General features: G+C 38.9%; 1 protein-coding gene across 7 annotated transcripts in view; it reads right to left on the bottom strand.

Annotated features, from left to right (window-relative positions):
• The window catches only part of LOC149065265 (ELAV-like protein 4), a 139,994-nt gene extending 133,621 nt beyond the window's left edge, over nucleotides 1-6,373 (bottom strand). For 6 of the 7 annotated variants that reach the window (XM_089254248.1, XM_089254249.1, XM_089254252.1 and 3 more), the window contains exon 1: nucleotides 5,817-6,011. The gene's annotated coding sequence lies outside the window, so the exon portion shown is untranslated. Of the gene's footprint in view, nucleotides 1-5,816 lie in introns of all 7 variants that reach the window. The other variant, XM_089254250.1, reaches the window with a different exon arrangement.
• Between the last annotated feature and the right edge of the window lie 13,874 nt (nucleotides 6,374-20,247).

The raw sequence follows: 20,247 nt of genomic DNA, 5'->3' as shown, positions 1-20,247 counted from the left end.
GCGCAATACAAAAGTGTTGTACGGCAAACTACATGACAGGACGAGTGGGTCACAACTGAATTTTACTTATTAAACTAATCAATTAAAATTTTTTGCTGTGAATAAACACATGAATTTCACGGTACTAACACCGCCGATTTAGAAGAGATGCCAACAGCATAAATTTAGTGACGACTGAATATTTCCTCTCCATATAATAATCCCTCTGCAGGGATATTTTCCCCCTTGGTCCACAAAGTATCTATATAGAGGTTTACAAAAAAAATTTCACCGTTACGTATACCTGCTATTTTTACGTACGAAAGCATTGGAAAGGAAGCCGCGTTTTTTCGCGATCCCTCAACCTGCACCCCACTTACAACAATGCAATAAAATGTATTTAATTAAAACAAGATTGATAAAAATATTATCATGTTTTAAATCTTATCACTGTAAACAAGTCCGCGTTAAAATCCGGTAGGGTCTGAGGTGGCGAAACTGACCTATATAACCCATCCAAAATCAACGAAATTCATTTTGTCTTGTGAAACGGGATCAAAAACGAATCTGACCGAGTTTAGTGAAGACATAAATGTAATTAAACAAGCCTCATAATATAGCATCATTGTAAACAAGACAGTCTGACGTGTGATCAGGCCTGACCAATCCACCCAAAATCAAAAAGTTGATAAAAGCTAATAAGACACTGACGTCACTTATGGAACCGGAAACACATTTGGGATATACAAAAAGTTTGCATTTATTTTAAACAATACTGGATTGATATGTGAAGACCCTATCCTGAATCCAAATCCGTGAAGCCAGCAAAATCCGACTAGACACTCATGTATAATCCGATTTTTCCTCATTTTCCACGTATAAAAACACTATTCCATGATCCGGAAACTCAACATACAATCTTTCTACAAAATAAGTCCTGCATAAAAATATTATGGAAATCGGGAGCTTACGTAAAATAGGATAACTAAGCCGGGAGTCGGACGCCTCTCAACCGGAAAAATAAAAAATTAAACCAAATACGTTAACCGATTATAAATCACACAATGATGCGATTGAAATCGTGAGCAAGTTAGCATCAAATTGCGGCGAGTGACGAGACTTGACCGATATAATCAGAACTTGTACATGTAATTATCACTTATTCCGCTGTTGTCGCAAGTAAATCAATAAATAGAAATGATTCGAACTCATCCACCGCATGCAACTGACGTAAACTGCAACCAAAAACAACGCGTTTCGGGATACCACCAACATAAAATACTATACGCAGCGCCGTCTTAAGGCATGGGCCTCAAGAAAAAAGGGGCCTCACAAAAATGAGACTGTTGAAATTTAAGAATTAGCCAGGTAGGGGCCTCACTCGGCCCCACGATGCTCTTAAGATGGCCCTGACTATACGTCAAACACCGGATCAAAACGCAATCTAGATCATACCCTGAATAGGCAACAAGATGATACTCATCATGAGATCTGACGGATATGGATTCCAACTCATCCATCCAAAATCCACGACACGTATCAAGTAAAATAGAACCAAAACCAACGTATTTTGGAGTATACAAAAAAATACAATCAAACAAATCTGATTAGAATTTAATCGATACCCTCTCCTGAATCGGATCATTTTATAATCACCGACAAAGTGAGCATGATCAGATTTGACAGATATGGACAGAACTCATCCAAAATCCTCGTCATGAAAACACTTAGAATGGAACCAAAACAAACGTGTTTCGGGATAGTAACAAAAAAATTAATACAATGGAATCTCTTCTAACGGACACTCCCCGTTCAACGTCTTTTCTGATCCCGGTCTCGTTGAATAGGGCTTTAATGAATCTCACTCTCCCCCTATAGCGGACACTCGATAACGGTCAGTAAAATCAGGCAAACTAATTTATTTTCCGTAATCTAATTTAACCGTCAATTACTTAATTAACTGAACGTAATAACGCAATCTATGGTCCAGGATGGGTGAATTCGAACGGTAATGCGTTATGAACATACCAACATTAAGACTTTTTATGAATATTTATCGTTTTCACACTTAATTATTTCAAAATATGTATAGAACACGTACCATATACGGGTAAAGCAATTGGTTTAATGAAGAGAAAAGGTTATGAATTTTCCCATATTTGTCTTTTCAGCTTCGTCTGGGAAAATTATGCATAATCGCCGGTAAGAGCGACACAAATGTGTGTAGCGGGATCTCATTAAAATTTGCTCATCGAGACTATTGGTGATTATGCATAACCACCGGTGGTGTGTATCTTTTTTTTTTTACAGTAATATATCTATTTTAACAATAAAATGTATCGGGACCGAAGCGAAACATCGTATAAATATAAAAGTTGTATAAACGAGGTTCCACTACATATCGTATCTTCCATTAGCGGATGAAATTTTTGATCATTTTTGTCGCCCCAAGGTCATTTTCTGCACACGAGGGCTAATTAGAGACCGGGACCTACAATTTAGTGCCGATTGCGAACGGCAGGCTTGTTTTTTATACTCATCGAGAGGTTGCTGCACTAACCCTTCGATGGGGGACTCCCTGCGGTAGCAATTTTTTCTCAGTCATGTCGCCGTTCTTGTTGTACCCGTGTCGTGAAAGTTTTTTTCCTGACAAAGACGAACCGGGTATCGAAATCACGACACCTCTAAACATCCTTTGGTACTTTAGGCGTGTATCTTATCGACCTGGGCCACCGCGCCCGGATAAAATTTTTGGTCCCATGGGTGCCCGTTATAGAGAAGTTCTACTGTACAGTGGAAACCCCGATAAGACGGTAGTGAACGGAATAAAATATGTTTTAATCGATACATTTAGAGAGCATTATTATTTAGCGCCAAATTTACGCTGTTGGCATTTCCTCCGAATTGGGGGTGTTGTTAGTACCATCATAGAATGTATTAAAAACTATTCGCAACAAAACATTCAAATTAATTTGTTGATTAATAAAATTCAGTTGATTGTTTCGCACCATGAAGCGGTATATAATACAAAACATTCGCGTACTACACAGGAAGCTTCACGGCAAATCCATTAATATTTTCAGAGCGTAAATACTGATTTTATTAAACAAACTGGTGAGGAATTTAAAAATAACTAATTTCAAGCGAAATAAAACAATGTAGCATTTGCAAAATCTCAAATATATAATTTTATTAAATTCTCATTCTAGAGAGAAATTTATAGTAAACAATTTCGTGATAACAAGAGGAATTTAACGTCAGACTATAGGAGACTCCAAACAAGATCTAAAAACATCGTTCTAGGGGGAGTTATCGTTATATCGAACATCGCTGTAGCGAGGTTTGACTGTATATCATGCGATGAAATGTTTTAGAATGAGGGAATGACGCGTCGGCATCAAAATCAAATGTTTAAGACTTGACAATATTATCCGAACTCATCCATGCGAAATCCACGGCATAAAATGGAACTAAAACCAACGCGTTTTAGGATACCATCAACAAAATAATACAATACATCAATAAAGCAAATGAGATTAAAATGCAATTGATATCCAGTATGCAATTAAATTTCGGATCATTGTAGAATCGGCAACAAAATCAGACTCGTGAGACTTCACAGTATGACCTGAACTCATCCATCCAAAACCCACGGCACGAAACTGACATATCACGTAAAATGGAACAAAAACGCGCTTTGCGATACTATCAAGAAAAATATAGTACATCAAAAAACAAAATCAGAAAAATTAAATCAACATCCTATTTTGAATTAGATCATTGTGGTATCGGCAACAAAATCAGACGCATGATGAGACTTGACAGCGATGATCCGAACTTGCGTTTCACGAATTCGATATACTGGACGGACATCACATTTAATGAAACCAAAAAAGAATTCGTTTTGGAATCAACATGAAATGTTATACATTAATTGAACAAAGAAGATTAAAACGCAATCAAGACCCTATCCTGAACTGGCAACAAAATCAGAAGCGTCCCGAGACTTGACACGATCCGATCTCATCCATCCAAAATTCACGTCAAGATACTGGCATGTACAAATAGCACCAAAAACAACGTTCTACGATACCATCAACAAAAAAAGTTTGATGAATTACAAAAAAACTGGTATTAAAATGTAATCAAGATCTTATCCTGAATAGCATCATCGAAATCAGAAGCATGCCAAGACTTCACATATCAATCATCCATCCAAAATCCACGGCATGAAACTACTATTTTACGTGATATGATAGCAATCTCAAAACGCGTTGTTTTGGCTCCATCAACAAAAAATATACAGTAGGGGGAACCTCAATTACGGGCAGCTCTGGGAATCGAAGATTTTGTATGGTAACGGGAGTGCCCGTTAAAATTAGTGGTAAAATACAGTAAAACCTCTCGAGGAATCTTTGGGGACAAAAAATGCGTCCATAAAAGAGGTTAACCGTAATACATAAAATGAGGGGTTTGAAATGAATACTTATCACACACGAGGAAAATTATTTTGCCGTAAAAGAGGGGGGTTTCACTGTACAATGAAGCCCGTTGACGCAATTCAAAAAGGGGTCCGTTAACGGGGGCATTTCCGTTAAAAGGAAGGTCCACTGTTTTACATCAATCAATTAAATTCGATTGAAATTCTATCGATATCCTATTTGAATTGCATCGCTATAAATTCAAACGTATGATGAGACTTGACAGATATGATGCGAGCTCATCCAAAATCCACAGCAAGAAGCTGACGTAAAATGGAATTAAAAATTTACGCGACTTGAAGAAACATTTTGCATCAACAAAAAACACATCACATACACACAATCAAACAAATCGGATCAAATATAATCAAGATCTTAATCGGATCATTTAAAATCTCTCGGGATCAATCAGTGACTTGAACGATTTGTTTTAAACTCCAAAAAGCTTCGCTGCAAAGCTCTGGTCTGCATCCATAATCCACCGCACGAAAATGTAAAAATGGAACTAAAACAAACATGGGATAACAAAAAAAGAAAGAAATCAGTTAATCCCACTTATAACGTTTTTCAAAACGACCATGGAAAAAAAAAACCCGTTGTAAGTGGGAAAACGCTTCCAACAGAAAATTTCGATATCTATTAGTGAAAGTTGGTACCACGAAAACGAGTCAAACTAAGCAGGAAGACGCTCCAAGTGATAACGTTACGAGCAGGATCCACTGTAATACACTATAAATTAAAGAAATCTCATTGAAATGACATGAAACGATCCAAAATCGTTTCATAGTAAACTCGGCATCAAAATAAACTCATGATGGGACTCGACAGTATGATCATCCCAAACTCATCCAACCAAAATCCACGGCACGAAACCGTCGTCAAGTGTAACGACAACAACGCGTTTTGGGATACTACCAAACCAAAATTGATAAAATAAAAAATTACATTAAAAATGGAATCGGGATCATACATATAATAAATTCGGCAGACGCATGATCCAAACTCATCCGTCCCAAAAATCCACGGCACGAAACTGACACACCGCGTAAAAACAACCAAAAAAAAACGTGCTTTCGAGGACACCAGCAACAACAAAAAAAATATATATCAAATATAAATTAAAACAAATCGAACTAAAAACCTAAATCCTATCATGAATACGGTACGAAAACCCGATAAATATCCTCCAAACTCGTCCCACCAAAACACACAAAGTTAACGCCAAATTCCACGCCACACCGAAAAAACGCCGGATTTCTTTCTCTCTCTCCTCAAAAAACCAACAACTCCGATCAAATAAACAAATACTGACACATCAACGAAATAACAAAAAATTAAATAAAATTTTCTACTCACGTTTTTGCTGTAGTGGCTTCACTTTGGAATATGTTCTCGATTCCGTCTTGAAACAATAAAAATCGGGTGCCTTCTCTCTCACAGAAAGCCGCGGCACTAATATGTATATGCTCTTTTCTTGTATATATATATGTATTTATATATAAGTATATATTAAAAAAAAAATTTTCTTGAAACTAGTTCAAAGCGGGGGGAAAAAAAAAATCAAATTTTTTTATCCTCAAGGGGGAAATTTTTCTTAAGAAAACAAATTGCAGAGAAGAACTTGGAGTTTCAACAACAAAAAACTTATTCCGAAACGTACTACCACGAAAATACGTCTAGTACATTACACATATATATAATTAATATAGTTTTTTTTTTACATATATATTTGATTTAAAATTAAGGGGTGTCCTAGAAGAGAGAGATATATAACTATATACGTATATATATATACATATAATAAGGCCCAAACAACTGAAGGGAACGAAAACTAAGAAAGAAATCGGCGTTTCAAACGTCGCTACTCTCGAAAAAACCAACCTCCACTGCACGAGACAACAAACTAAAATGACGTGCTCGGCGGGGAAGCTTCGGGGATAAATCGCGACCGCGTCACCGCTTCACCTACGCGCATCCGAGCCTTGCCTCGCAGCTAACGGGCGCCCGGGGATATAGTGCGGACCCTAATTCCGGCCGTTTCGGCCCGGGGGCTACGGTTTCGGTGATTTTTTTTGGATGGATTTCGGTGACTCGGTGAATTAATTGGCGGGTGTGCGTCGGTGAACGTGGGAATTCCTCCCGTCGTTGTGTGTTGGGTGATTTGCGCGGAGGGGTTGTGACTCTTGTTTGTGGGAGGAATGATGCTTTGCCCAGTGCTGCCCACTGGCCGAATGGGTGGGAAGTGTGTCTCTCTCTTCACTCTCTCTCTCTCTCTCTCTATAGCGTTCTCTTCTCTCTCTGCAACGGTTTAGATAAATTGTGAATCGAAATCGAATGCGATTGGGATAAAAAAAAAACAAAATACCCATGGATGATGCCCTTTTTGAGTCATGTTATGAGATCACAAAATTTTCCAATTTCGTCATGTTTTTGATGTACAGGGAATCCCAGAAATTCGTAAATTGATTATAAATCCGCACAGAGTGAAGGAATTGATGTATTTGATTCGCTTGTGAAAAGAGTCATTCTCACGGATGGTGATAATTGTCAGAACGGGGGAATGGGGAGAAATCATTTCAAATATTTTTGTCTTCAGAGGAGTTTTTTCACTGAAGAAAATCTTTAGAAATATACAAATCACAGTCCCATAGAATGCAGGGTGTACGATTAAATCTTTAATTGGCAACCAAAACAACGCGTTTTGCGGTACTGCCAACCAAAATTGATAAGTTAAAATAAATTGGATTAAAATGGAATCAGAATCTTACCATTCGGCATTAAAATCAGACGCAAGATCCGGACTCATCCATCCCAAAATCCACGGCACGAAACTGACATATCACGTAAAACGACCAACAAAACAACGTGCTTCGAGGATACTATTAACAAATATCAATTAGAACAAATTGAACTAAAACCTAATCAATATTCTGTCATGAATCAGATCACGATTGAAATGAAATATCAGAGAAATCATGAAATATCCAGAGAAAAATATAGAGATAAAACATTTTTTGAGAGGGGTTATATGAAGCAAATGAAGGAATACCCCTGAATGTTATTACATGACAAACAAAATTTATTGTCAATATAATATTAAAAAACAACGACAACAACACCTGTGTGAGAATCTCGCGTGATAGAAGTGAAACTTCTAGGTTGTTTAACCACTAGGCTGCGGGAATAATGTGCTAAATGTCGGGCCCTGTGCAAAATAAAGCTTTGCGGCCCTCTGAACAGGGGTTTCTCAATGCCCCATTGTTCATAGGTACCCTGATTGCGACCAGGTTCACATTGGTGATCGAGAACGGCAATCAAACTACTATTCATGATCATAAAAAAAAGCCATTTGGCAGTAAATATGAACAATAGTGTCTACTGCCCAGCGAAAAAAATTGCAAGTGTGCCGCAGACACTTGAAGATTGGTGGGTGTCAGGGTTAGGAAATCGATTGTCTACCCAGGACCTCGACTGGATAACCTTTCAGCTTGGTAAGAATGCATTATGACTTCTTCATGTAATTGGTTAAAAAGAATAATTTTTTGTCCGAGAAAGCGACCTCCTCTGGTCCAGTGCCAAGGACTCCATCCTGCACCGTCCTTCTTGGCTTGGAGAGGGAGGGGTTGTCTGCCAAAACCCTCGGCTGTATGGTTCAATGCCTGAATGAGGGGTTCTCTATGTTGCATTGAATTTTAAGCAATTGCTTGTTAAGAAGTTGAAGTCAGAATGTTTTTATCCCCCCCCCCCCCCTTTCGCGGTTCCAAAAATTTAGCGGGCCGTTGCAACCACACCCTTGCTTAAGTCCGGCCCTGATAGTGTGGGAACACAAATTCCTTCCCACTCCAACCTAACCCAATTTTCTTTTCTTTCAAACTGTGCGCATCGCCTATCATATAAAGGAGACTTTCTACGTTTCCAGTGGCGTCACGGGAGGTAGGGAAAGGTAATAAATTGTCTTTCTAATGACTGCATTAAATACTCTATTTTTCCTGATGTTTTAAAAATTTCAAATGTTACTCCAGTTTACAAATCAGGAGATGTGAATGTTTTTAACAACTATAGAGCAATATCTGTTCTTCCAACATTTTCGAAAGTGTTTGAGACCATCATAAAAATCCGAGTATTTGACTTCCTCAACAAAACAAAATTCTTTTCTGATAATCAGCATGGGTTTCTACCTAAAAAAAAATACTGAAACAGCATTATTAACTTTCACTCAATTTGTCTATGAAAACGTTGATAAATCCCACAAACTAATAGCAATATTCTTGGATATAAGAAAAGCTTTTGATTCAATAAATCACGATATTCTCCTTTCGAAAATGTATTCAATTGGCATCAGGGGTGGCACACACGATTTGATGAAATCATACTTGAAAAATAGAATCCAAAGAGTCAGATGTTCAAGTTTCTACAGTTCTCCTTTAATAATTAAAAGGGCTCAGGTTAGAGTAAAACTGAGCCCCTCAGGGCTCAGTTTTAGGTCCCTTATTGTTTCAAATATTCATAAATGACTTTTGCGACATTGATATTTTTGGTAAAATTATCTGCTTCGCTGATGATACGGCGGCCATGTATGCAAGTAATTATCCACTAGAGGTATTGAATGAAAAAATAAATGAAGATCTTTTAAAAATTCGGAATTGGTTTCTTATTAATGATCTGGAAATTAATATTGAAAAGAGCAAATACATGAAATTTTCCCTACGAGATAATTCTCCTGACCCTATTCAATTGATATATACCATACTAACCAATGCAATCTCACTTCATGTTCATGTAACTGTCTTAAAACTGTCAAGAGTATTAAAAATCTCGGCCTCTATTTCGATAATAATTTAAAATGGAAATCACACGTAAACCTTCTACATAATAAATTGAGGTACATGATTTTCAAGTTTTTTCATCTCAGAAGTCAGGTTAATAAAGTGTTCATCAGAAATTTGTATTTTTCGCGGTTTCAATCACACATATATATTACGGTCTTTGTATATATGGTGGAGATTACAATAGTAATATTCGTCCTATAATTAATCTACAAAAAAAAGTAATTCGACTAATATATAATGACTATAACACCCAGTCTAATATTCTTTTCCGTAATTCTGACGTTTTAACTGTTCGTCAGCTGTACTTGCTAAAAGTTACAATTACTCTGTACAAAAAACAATACCATTTGCCCATGCGCATTACAGTAAATCCACGTAGACCAAATTGTATTTTTTCTATTCCACATGCACACAAAGATATTTCGCAAAAACACTTCATTTTCATAGCGCCAAGGTTCTTCAATTCAATACCTTATGAAATGCAAACAATTACAAATCTGCCTCATTTCAAGAGAAAACTTAGAGAATATCTTCACTCAATAAATTATATTGGAATTTATTTTCACATAGTTCCATAACTGCAAATCTTATTAATCCCTTTTAATGTCTAATTGAAGTAGCACTCCGGAACCCAGCCACAATATGTACATGTATATACACACACACATTTCTCCCCCCCCCCTTTTTTTACTTCAACATAATGAACACATTATAAATATTTACTAATTAATTTCAAAATACTTGTACTACTAATTAACTTGATTTTGTATTTATGATTATTTGTGTGTTTGAATTTATGTATATATATTTTTTTTCCCATGAAACGTTGGTATCAGTTTTTAATTTTTTTTCATGATCATAACCCCAGTATTGGCAGCCATTTGCCTCTTGGGTAGTGTTATTTTTGCGAATGTAACTGTTATTTAATAAAATAAATTGAAATTGATATTGACATTGTCTGGCGCAAAGGGTCCAAACTAACCCTCCCACCCAAAAATATTTTCTTACATGGCTGAATCTCTATTGGCATCTCCACCATCACCACAACCCATCCGCTTCTCGGAACTTTAGCACACGATCAGTCATTCTACGGAACCGGTTTTGAGGAAAAAGAAAGCGTTTTCCACTTTCCGTGACGGATTTTCTATCCCCTCAAGAAATTTCATTTTTATGCCCCTAAACAAGTTTCACTTCAAAAATATGGGATATTGCACTTCAGGAGGGGAACACACACTGTATAGAGATAGATTTACATACATTTGAATAGTATGAAAATGCCATTTATTGTTTGCCAACTTATTTTCCATCATTGTTGAGGATTGCAGAGCAATATGCCTTTTCCGCACATGGTACTTCTCTCCGAAATGCTAATTTAACATCGTTCTTGCTTAGTTTGTCCAGAAATAGGAGCCATTATAAAGACTCCACGAACATCTCACAAGTAAAAATCGAATGTTTAGAGGTTGCTCATGTGACAACTTAACACCTAAGGTAACTACAGTGTGTTAGTTTGCCTTCACTTCATTGATTTATGTCGCTACGCATGAAAAAAAGCCATAATATATTATAGTGAATATATCAACTTTATACACAGGGTGTTCTGTTAATGAACCGACAAGCTCAGAGGGTTGATAGTAGGCTTCAAGAGGAATAAAAATTGCAATGGAACATGATGTCGCAAACCACGTTGAGAGGGTGAAAATCGCGAAAAACGCATGTGGGCTCTGAGACCAGAGGAGACGAAAGGTGGATGTCAGTTGATCGCTGAATGCGTTCGTGGGTTCGCTCACCATACCTGACGTAAGCAGCGCCGCGAAACGCACGCGCTGGGGTAGGATCACGCGCTGCGGACGACGTGAATCGGCGCTATTGCGGTAGTAAGCATACCCGGTATCTTCGAGCGCGTCCGGGAATGGTTTTTACGTGCTCGTGGACGGCGCAATGACGTCAGCGGCAGACACTTCCATCAACTCTTGTATTAATTAATCAAATTAATCTTTTTGTAGTTATTATTGTACTTTTTGTCGTTCCAGCGTGCACGCGTTTTTCGCGATTTTCACCCTCTCAACGTGGTTTGCGACACCGTGTTCCATTGCAGTTTTTGTTCTTCTTGATGCTCACTAACAAGCCTCTGAGTTTGTCGCTTCATTAACAGAACTCCCTGTATATTTTAATGTAGCTTGAGAAATTAAAATTTCAGAGAATATTCTGACATATGCGGTCAGCGTTAATGCCATTAGTGAGTCTGGGGGCATAAGGCCTTAAGCTCTTCTTTTTTTTCCCCAGATTCTCCTTGCATTCATTTATTTGAAATGTTGCATATGTGTATCAATAAAAACCGCAAATAATTTGCAGGCTCTTACTTTAATGCGTGCGGTACGTGATTAGTTTCAACCCCCCCCCCCCCCACTTTTTATTAAGATGTACACTATGTACAAGGTGGCAACGCCTGTCACAAGCCGAAATTACTGTTCAAAAGCGGCTGTGTATAAAAGTCGAACAAATTGAAGCTTAATTACGTAATCCGCATTCATAATTGTCGAGTGTAACAAGCAAGAGAAGTAGGTTACATAAACAAAAAATCGATATAAAACTTAAGTAATCAATTATTTGAACTTTTTTTTTCCCATTTTGATGTACAGATTGATAATAAAATAGAGGTAAACAGAGAATTTATAATCAATTTTACGAATTTAATTTCTTCAATGAGTCTTTTTGGGATCACGTGATATCTCCCTCTTTCTTTGAGGGACATACAAACCGTGTCCAAGTTAACCAATATGGCGACTTCCTGCACGACTCATGAAAGAAACAAATCCAGATTTAAGGCAACCTAGCAATGAATATACTTTTTTCCTTTTAAGGGGCGCTAGGTATTTCGATCCTCCCACCCCACTTCAACTTCAAGTTATCCATCTGTGCCTCTGGTTCAGCTGCCAGAAATGCTTAATTAAAGCTGTGGAATTTTTTCGATGTACTTGTTACGGAGCCCATAATTAATTTTAAAATATCCTAACCCACATGAATTTATGGAGTTGAATAACCAAAGGCAATACGGAGACATTAATTTTCATGCTTGGGAAGATATAAATAAGCGGTTGAAATCAACGTTATTGCGTGGATATCCAACTCAAAAGTAGGTCCGGGCTAATTACTTCATATTCAGTTTTCTAGATTTCGTATCTCTAAACATTTCAAAAATCGAGAATTCTATACAATTTTTAAAATTATTGATGTGGCGGAAAATCCCACTAAATTTCCGCATTTCTGCAGTAAAATCGGCCAATTTTAACGCTGATTTTTATGGGGATCATCCTTTGCCTGTCTCGCACGTCTGAAACACATTGCTAGGAAATCACGGTAACCAAAATAAAGATTCTGAAAGTGATTGTTAAGGTCCAGGAATCATTGTTGCCCGACAGTTTTTTGTCCATTTCCGGCATTTGTCCTGACAAATGCCGGAAAATGCACGTTAGAAAAATTTTTGACAATGCGCGTTTGAAAAAGCAAATTTTAACAATGCGTTTGAAAAATAAATTTTTTTTTTGAAAATAAATTTTTTAAAAAATCCAAAAAAAGAATTGGAACCGAGACTCGTCAGATCAGGCAACGTGTTTCCAGTCCTCAACAGTCCAATGTTAATGATTCTCGTCAGTCGCATTGTTCTGCTGAAATTGTCCAAGTCCGTCGGAATGCACAATGGACATGAATGGGTGCAGGTGATCAGACAGGATGCTTACGCACCTGTCACCTGTGAGAGTCGTACCTAGACGTATCAGGGGTCCCATATCACGCCAACTGCACACGCCCCATACCATCACAGAGCCTCCACCGGCTTGAACAGTCCCCTGCTGTCATGTAGGGTCCATGGATTCATGAGGTTGTCTCCATACCCGTACACGTCCATAAGCTCGAAGCAATTGGAACCGAGACTCGTCAGACCAGGCAACGTGTTTCCAGTCCTCAACATGTCGATATTGTCGGGCCCAGGTGAGGCGTAAAGCTTTGTGTCGTGCAGTCATCAAGGGTACACGAGTGGGCCTTCGGCTCCGAAAGCCCATATCGATGATGTTTCGCACGATGACACTTGTATTGAAATCTGCAGAAATTTGCGGAAGGGTTGCACGTCTGTTACGTTTAATGATTCTAGTCAGTCGTCGTCAGTCCCGTTCTTGCATGATCTTTTTTCCGGCCGCAACGATGTCGTAGATTTAGTTTTTTACCGGATTCCCGATATTCACGGTACACTCGTGAAATGGTCGTACGTGAAAATCCAAATTTCATCACTACCTCGGAGATGCTATGTCCCATCTCTCGAGTGCCGACTATAACACCACGTTCAAACTCACTTAAATCTCGATAACCTGCCATTGTAGCAGCAGTAACCGATCTAACAAATATGCCACACACTTGTTGTGTTATATAGGCGTTGCCGTACTCTGATTGGTTCCATATCTCTTTATTTGCATACGCATGCCAGTTTTTTTTGGCTCTTCAGTTTATTTTCTAATGGGAGAATTTTCCTTTAATTGAAAAAATCCATTAATTCAAATACAGTAAAACCTCTGTTTTGCGGTCACCGGCGGGACAAAAAAAAAAAATTCGTCCGCAATGCAGAGAGAATGGCCATTAACCAGGGGTTTGAAATGCATTTGTAGAAAATATTCGATTGGCCGTAAAAGAGGATATGACCGTATCTGAGGGTTGTCCGTTAAAAGGGGGGTTTTACTGCATATATATTTATCTTAACATGAATTTGAATGGGGTATATCATGAATGGGGTATATTTTTCCATCAAAGATCTATTTGCTTCACAAGTTCTTGATTAAATGTTCATCATGTAGAAGAAAAATATTTTTAATACATTGGTAAACGCCAATCGTTATAGTGAAGATAATGATGTTCTTCATCGCGCTGAGAAGTATTTCGATTATTTTTTCGGTTATGATAATTACACTCATATATATTGGATGGACGGGAATTAGGAAACTTATCGTCGACTATCAAATTTGCATAATCGTTAATCAATTAATAAGATCACCACGTCTGATATAATTATCTGGAAAAAAAAAACCTAATATCTTTGGAAGTTTTTTTCAATATTTCCCACGATGTAATAATAGTGGAAAGATAATATGTGTGAAAGACTCTATATATATATATAATTAAATATTGTAATGTTACTGACTAAGCCCAAAGTGCGGCTGATTCGCGACGGGGGCCGGACACCTCGCGAATTGGCGGAGAGTTTTGACCAAAGTCCGAATCATTCCTGCTATTCGGGCTTTGGTCAAAACTCTCCGCCAATTCGCGAGGTGTCCGGACATCCCTGGCCAAAGCTCGATGATCTGATGTAAAGTGGTCCGGTAGGAGCCAAATACACTTTTTTTTTATCGCCAACGTGTGATACATGTCTGTGTATAGCAACTGTATTACATTAGCTCCATCTGACGGGAGGGAAAAAAAAAGAGAAATTAGAGAGAGAGAAACTTCTGCCGTTTTATGGGTTGCCATAACTGACATGGACGTTTTTGACTTAAAAATACGCCAACTTCACGATGTTCCCCGAATCATGTCTCTGTTGTCGGGCTTTGGCCAGGGATAACCGGCCACTTCGCAAACTGGCCGGTTCAATATTTAACGAAATTTGCCAAATCGCGAAGTGGCCAAATTTGTTCTTTGGCAGTAACAGATATACGGAAATACAATAAAATTCTTCTTAATGGTCACCCCTGTTTTACGGCTAAATATATCTCGGCTGAAAGCCTACTCAAATAATCACCTCTCTCTAGTGAAACCTCTCTTTTGCGGACCCTCACGGGACAAAAAAGTTGGCCTGCAAAAGAGTGGGAGGGGGTGACTGTTAATCAGGGGTTTGAAATGCATACTTTTATTATACTGCGGGGAATTATAATTTGCCCGTAAAGGAGGGGTTCCCGCATCTGAGACGGGGGGGGGGGTGTCCGTTAAGAGGGGGTTCTAGTATATTATACATAAAGTTTGCACACTGAATTTACATCTTTTGGAAAGAATGATCAATCGATTTTCGGTGCGGTTTTGCTGAGTAGGTGCTATCGCAACTCCTTCAAACATTGGCCGCATGCGGCCCACGAGCCAGATGTTGGGCACGCCTGGTACACATCGCTGGATGTAAATGTCCCTATAGATATAAAGTTCTTAGATATCTCTTACTTCATTGTTTGCACATTTCATCGTCGGCATCAGACCACAGGGCCGTCATTTCAACTTTTTCCAGGGGGGAGGGGGCAAAGATCATGTACTCAAGGCATGCATATATATACCATTTGTAGTGTATTTTCACATTAAAATATACAGGGCGTTCTGTTAATGAACCGACAAACTCAGAGGGTTGTTAGTGAGCATCAAGAAGAACAAAAACTGCAATGGAACACGGTGTCGCAAACCACGTTGAGAGGGTGAAAATCGCGGAAAACGCGTGCACGCTGGAACGACAAAAAGTACAATAATAACTACAAAAAGATTAATTTGATTAATTAATACAAGAGTTGATGGAAGTGTCTGCCGCTGACGTCATTGCGCCGTCCACGAGCACGTAAAAACCATTCCCGGACGCGCTCGAAGATACCGGGTATGCTTACTACCGCAATAGCGCCGATTCACGTCGTCCGCAGCGCGTGATCCTACCCCAGCGCGTGCGTTTCGCGGCGCTGCTTACGTCAGGTATGGTGAGCGAACCAACGAACGCATTCAGCGATCAACTGACATCCACCTTTCGTCTCCTCTGGTCTCAGAGCCCACATGCGTTTTTCGAGATTTTCACAATCTCAACGTGGTTTGCGACATCATGTTCCATTGCAATTTTTATTCCTCTTGAAGCCTACTATCAACCCTCTGAGCTTGTCGGTTCATTAACAGAACACCTTGTGTATAAAGTTGATGTATTCACTATAATATATTATGGCTTTTTTTCATGCGTAGCGAAATAAATCAATGAAGTGAAGGCAAACTAACACACTGTAGTTACCTTAGGTGTTAAGTTGTCACATGAGCAGCCTCTAAACATTCGATTTTCACTTGTGAGATGTTCGTGGAGTCTTTATAATGGCTCCTATTTCTAGACAAACTAAGCAAGAACGATTTTTAAATTAGCATTTCGGAGAGAAGTACCATGTGCGGAAAAGGCATATTGCTCTGCAATCCTCAACAATGATGGCAAACAATAAAGTCCGGGGGGAGGGGGGGGTGCAACGGCCCCCCTGACCCCCCAAATGACGGGCCTGTCAGCAGATTCACCGCACAATATCTCATTATGTCAGCATCGATGGGGTTGGGGGGGGGAGGTTTCCGATTTGCTGACTTTTGATGACAAGGGGGGGGGAAGGGGGGATTTTTGGACGATGCTTACGTCATGAACCACCCTTTAAGAAAACATGAAATATCCTTAAGGGACATTCAAGTATTACGTAAGCAGATTTTTTACCCCCTCCCCCCTTGCCAGCAGAAGTCAGCAGAACACTGACCCCACCTCCCCCCGTCAGCAAAATTTCGTCAGCAGCTTAGAATATTTCATATCTTCAAAAAGGGGTGGTTGATGACGTAAGCAACCTTCAAACCCCCCCCCCCCTTGTCATCTAAAGTCAGCATATCCTAAACCCCCTCCCCCCTCGATGCTGACGTAATACTTGAATGACCCCTCAATGGAATCTTGCTCGGAGCGCCAAAAACAAGAAAACAACTTTTCGCCAGTTTGTGTGTGCACCCGAACGAACACACTCCCCCTATTGGTAAGTCTCCTACAGAGCCACTTCAGCGATCCCTAAATGTTTCGCGGATCCCAGCGATCCGGAAATGTGTCAGGGCCGCTTAAGTGCTCTGGAACCGTGCCACGCCTCACTCAAGTGATCCGTAATTATGCCTTAAGTAATCTGGGAATGTGCCGCGGGGAACATTGAGTGATGTAGGACCACAGTGGGGGGCCTCGTAAGAGCTCTAAGTCTTTGCCATGTCACTCAAGGGAATCTCCAAATGTGTCACGGATCGCTTACATGTTCTGGAATCGTGCCACGGGTCACTCAAGCGATCTGTGACTGTGCGACTTAGTTCATTTTAACGAAATTAGGTTTATGGGAGGGCAGGCCCAGGGACACATTTGATCATCGGGCTAAGGGTTACCATATATGGCTTAGAGGGTGGGTCGCAATGAATTTCTTGAGAAATTTTGAGTTCTGGGGAGTGGAAGGGATAAAACTTTGCTGACGTTATAATTGAATGCCCCCCCCCCATGCAATTGTGTGCACGGCCAACAGTGGATCAAATGTTAGAACTTGTGCTGCCATCTGGGGAGCATGATTTTAACACAAATTGCAAATATCGGTGTCCGTACGGGGGTTTTAGTCTAACGGAAATAATAATGAAAATGGTGTCTGGGACCGTATCTGAGGGGTGGCCGTTAAGAAGGGGTTCGAAATGAATTATTTAAATAAGCATTTTTGGTAGGATATTTTTAATTTGGCGGAAAAACAGACGAGACCGTATCTGAGACCTGATTGTTAAGAGGGGTTTTTTACAGTATTTCAAATCGCAGCTTATATATATATAAATGTATATAATGGTCACCCTTAGATACGGCCACGGACACCATTTTCATCATTCGTTCTACTGGACTAAAACCTCTGTCCTGACACAGTTGCGATTGTGGTTCAGATTATGCTCACTAGGTAGCAGAGCAAATTCTAATACAGTGAAAACCTCTATTTTGCGGACACCACCGGGACAAAAAAAATTGTCCGTAAAAGACAAGTGACCATTAATCAGAGGTTTCAAACCCGTACTTTTACTATACTACGGGGAAATTATAATTTATCCATAAAAGAGGGGTGACCGCATCTGAGGGAAGGCCATTGAGATGGGTTTTGACCCCCCCCCCCACACTTTGACTTCTTTCCAATGAAATTCCGGTTTGAAGTTTACTAATGTTTGGAAATTGTGATGGTAGTATTCTGTTTATGCTTGTTTGTTTTACATTATTTCACACTGTTTAAAATTTTCAACCAGTTCTCATTTTTGTGAGGCTTCTCTTGTATTGAGGCCCCCAAGCAGTGCCTTAAGACAGCACTATTGATGCCATCGAATACAACGATGAACGTAAAATGGCAGTTCGTGGTCTTGCAAATGAATTCAATGTCTGGAGGACACAGATATAGCAAAACCTGTCTTTTTTGCGGACACCGATGAGACGAAAAAATTCATCCGTAAATGAGGGGTGACGTCCGAATAAGTGATTTGAAATGCATACATTCATTGTACCTGGGGGAATTATCATTTGGTCGTAATAGAGGGGGGGTAACCACACCTGAGGGGTGTCCGTTAAGAGGGGGGGGGGTTTACTGTATCTTCCATTTCGAAGCAAAAGGAACATTGGGGAAGAGGAACTGCTGTAAAACGGTAATCAAGTTGGGGGGAAAATTTTCCGAAGACACAAAAAAAAAAGAGACTTGCCATGCAGATTGGTTTGTTTCAGCAAAAAGGGCAAGTATTTACTTGTTTCAGATCTGATTCTACAAGAAATAGGTAAAAAAAGCTGCAGAAGAACTCGGACGCACACCAACTTCGAAGCTTCAAATTGTTGGTTCGATAGTCACAAAATTGTGCGGTGAATTTGCTGATGTGTCGATGATGAAGGGTGCAAATAATGGAGTAAAAACCTGCAAAGTAAAATTATCGAGAGCCATCAGCCAATGATATATACCACGGGGTGGGCAACAGCTGGCCCGTGAGCCGCATGCGGCCAATATTTTACGGGGTCCGAATACTCCGCAAAACCCACCAAACATAGATTGATCAGTTTTTCCAAAATATATGAAATCAGTACGCAAACATTGAATACTTTTTGCGATTTTTTAATTGCAAACAAACATCTGTGCAACAATTATGAAGTTTCATCACTTCATCTCATTTGCACCCACTGTACTTATTTTAGTACCCCTTAACAAGAAAACGTATGTGTTAAAAAAAAAAAAAATTACTCGTGGGCACACACAAATGGGTTAAGCGCATCTCATGTTGTTAGAATGTATTGCAAACATCACCAGGAGAAAATCACCCGTACAAGAACTATGACTGAAACTGAAATAATCGCGATGCTAATCATTGAGTCAAAGTGTTTTTACCTGAGTTGTCAGTGAATAATCTCTTGCGTAGAAATCAAGCATCCATCTTCAATGGTTTATTTGAGCACTAAGACCCCCGCCCCCCCATAAGGCAATTCAAATCAAATTGTTACTAGCAGGACCCGGGACAAATCTTGTTATTTTTTGTTGTTTTTTTACACTATAATTTCACTTTGAGGAGGATTACCAAAGATCGTGTGTCCACTACGTTATACAACATTATATGAGGGTTTTCCGCGCAACCATAGTAGACCAATTCCATGTATCTTTATTATGGATAATAACAACTTAGTCTTGATAGATAATTGATAATAAATTGAGAGAGATACATAAATTCAGTTCAAGTGATGTAAAGAAATTAAATATGTCAAAGTTCAGTTAAAACTACCATTTTTAGTGCCCTGCTTTTACAACTTTTAAAAACTTTAAAGTGTTATTATCTATAATAAAGATAACTGGACTTGTGTTCTACTATGGTTGTGTGTACCCTTCATATCATATATGAGAAACACATCAATGAAGTAGAGCGCCATCTATCAAATAAAACTACTGTAATGATTCTTTGATTGAAATTGATGAATGACTTCTGACTTTTGTCTCGCAAATTAACAATCAAAATAATATGGATATGTATAAATATTTTATAAGCAATTGTATTAATTAAATTATCACTTTTGCTTAAAATTTTTAACAATCGATTTTTGAATAGGTTAATTTAACATAAGTAAAATGCGCAGAAAGTTTATCATAGTTTTGAACTTATAATCGAAAAAAATATAAACCAGCATAGCGAAAGCTTATTTTGTG

The sequence above is a fragment of the Pholcus phalangioides genome, unplaced genomic scaffold, assembly GCF_987345545.1.
Source record: "Pholcus phalangioides strain wild (caught in Gottingen) unplaced genomic scaffold, Ppha-v1.0 ptg000040l_1, whole genome shotgun sequence".
In the NCBI taxonomy this organism is placed as follows: Eukaryota; Metazoa; Arthropoda; class Arachnida; order Araneae; family Pholcidae; genus Pholcus; species Pholcus phalangioides.
Note: the sequence above shows the minus strand (reverse complement) of the source record. Positions and strands in the feature narration are given on the sequence as shown.